Source organism: Podarcis melisellensis (assembly GCF_964234715.1).
Source record: "Podarcis melisellensis genome assembly, chromosome: 16".
In the NCBI taxonomy this organism is placed as follows: domain Eukaryota; kingdom Metazoa; phylum Chordata; class Lepidosauria; order Squamata; family Lacertidae; genus Podarcis; species Podarcis melisellensis.
Genome location: NC_138533.1, coordinates 18449121 through 18451715, shown reverse-complemented (window position 1 = coordinate 18451715; position 2595 = coordinate 18449121). Strand labels below are relative to the sequence as shown.

At 41.4% G+C, this 2595-nt stretch overlaps 1 long non-coding RNA gene across 1 annotated transcript; it reads left to right on the top strand.

Annotated features, from left to right (window-relative positions):
• Positions 1–990: 990 nt before the first annotated feature.
• On the top strand, positions 991–2362 carry LOC309359323. Its single transcript, XR_014163815.1, has 2 exons — positions 991–1337; positions 1745–2362. It is a non-coding gene; the product is annotated as an uncharacterized lncRNA (long non-coding RNA).
• Positions 2363–2595: the final 233 nt, after the last annotated feature.

The window sequence follows — 2595 nt, the reverse complement described above, 5'->3', positions numbered from 1 at the left end:
TCTAGAAGCTTCCAAGTTACAAAGAGATTCCGGAAGGTCTTCAATTCCACCTAGATAATATGATTTCGATCCTGCAAGGCATTTGGTTCAAATATCCCAGTCAGGGATACTCGGTCCCTCAGCCTCAGCCTCACTTTGTATATACACCAGGTGCTTCTTTAATTTTCTGCTGCCATCAGTTCACTCAGAACAATTTCCAAACCTCCTAGTACTGGTGAATGTTCTGTATCTGAGGGATTATGTAGGTCATTTCCTGCATGTTGCACAAAGCCATATGATGTGATTGACTTTAAATGTTTGAATATTTCCTTCTGGGTTGTTGTTGTTTTGGGTCACTTTTGTTTACTAGCATTATTTTCGTAGCACTTACGCATTATTATTTTCACAAAAAGTCAGAATTAAGTATTACTGTGATTCACAATGATATATATAAAAAAAACCAGTGGTTTTCAAAACGCATGCTGTAATGATGCACAGTGACCTGAACACTTGAACTGCTCTAGCTGACTTTCTCATCTGATTCTGAGTAGCTTTAAAGCCTCCACAAACTTGACTAAACAGTAAGTATATACACTTGTACAGTCGTACCTTGGAAGTCAAACAGAATCTGTTCCGGAAGTTTGTTCAACTTCAAAAATGTTCGAAAACCAAAGTGTGGCTTCTGATTGGCTGCAGGAAGCTCCTGCAGCCAATCAGAAGCCCCGTAAGCCCCGTCAGACATTTGGGTTCCAAAGAACGTTAGTAAACTGGAACACTCACTTCCAGGTTTGCGGTGTTTGGGAGCCAAAATGTCCAAGTACCAGGGTGTTTGGGATCTAAGATATGACTGTATAACTGCTAAACAGTCAAAGAATCATATGTCATGTGTTTAATGTTACTAAGAAACTGAGCCCAGCCAGTAAAATCTGCCAGTTGTTTTTGTTTTTTAAAGCAAGAGGCTGAGCCCCCCCCCCCTCCTGCTAGATTTTGAGGCCCTGGACTGCTGCCCACTCAGCCCATATGTAAATCTGGCACTGCCCAAATACCATTATAAGGAACACAGCAAACATCCAAGCTGAAGCTGATCGAAAATTAAGCAAAACAGCTTCCTGAGGCAAGGCGTCACCTGGCATGCGGGATAGCATCTTGGAACATATTCCACTTAGCCAGATGATGGCTAGGAACCGTCTGGTGCAAGCTAGAGCAGGTCATATACTTAGCCAAATTAATGTCATCACATCAAACTATTTGCTTCCAGCTTCAAATGAATGTGTATAAAAGGAGTTGCTGTGTTGGGGTTTTCCACCTGCACCTTCCGTTCTGACATCTCTTCTGCCACTCATCTTCTTCAGTTCGTGGTAAGTGGTCTTTTACTGAATCACTTATTAGGGTGATTGTTTGACTCCAGAGCAGAAATTGATTTGGGATTTTGTTCAGTGCAATTTTCTGTTTCTAGACAAATAAGAATCATTTATGGGAAGAGCCCTGCAAATCTCTACATCCAATCAGTGGTGCTTCTGGGATTGTTTAAGGCTCAAAAGAATTTTCACAACAAATGTATTTCTACCTTCCTTAAGATTTAGAACACCTATGTTGTTTTAATTCATTACCTCTCTTGCATGCTAAGATTCCAGGGTAGGTTAGAACAATTTAAAATATAACATTAAATTAGATATTATTATAATATTTTATTAGGGAATCTGAGCCATCATGAGTAATATTCCATGATATGTCTGAAAGAATGTTTAATTTCTGGTTCTCCAAGATGGTTCTCCAAGATTCCTCCACGATGCTCAAGGTCATCATTGAAGTGATGTTGCCAGATGTATTAGTCATAGAAGCTTCTACAGCTTTTGATGGAGTACTTTTCTAGCCGATGTCTGAGCGCCTTCAGCTGTGAGGATTCACTTCTGGCAATATGTTGGCTACTCCTGGGTGGTCTCACATTATGAGCCGAACAAGAACCATTGCGGCCAACACTTCATCTTTGCTCTTCCATGCATTACTCTTCCCTTATAAATCTTCCTTCTTCCTCTGCTATCTATCTTTCCTCCATTTATGCCAAGCAACTCTCAGTTTGCTGAGTCAGAGTTGGGGGGCCCTTGAGGTTGGCACATCTTTCATTGAGGGTTCCCCTCTGGCACCTCCTTTTAGCCAGCTAGGCCAGGGCAAAGTGAAGGTGTAGGGAGAACCAAACACCCTCCCTCCCTCCCTCCCTCCCTCCTTCCTTTCCCTTCCTTCTGCTTATCCAACACACCACCTCCATTTGTTGAATTGTTGGATTCTCTGAATTGGCAAATCCACTCTCTGGTTGCATGGAATGGCTTTCTTTCTCTTCTCCTGCTAAACTGTTGATCCGCTACCACATTAGTGTTACGTAATGGGGGGGGGGGAACAGATTATCCAACATAACCAGTTTTGAAAATGTAAGAAAAATAAAGACAGAAAAAATAGTCCAAATGGAAAAATAAAAATAAAAATCATGACTTCCAGAGTGGGCTGAGCTCGCAGTTTCCTCCTCCTCCTTTTCTATCCGCTCGACTCTGACTTGTCAACATTTTTATTCAAAAAGCGTTGGTGACTTTTGCTGCTTCACTAGTCAATAAACAGGTGATA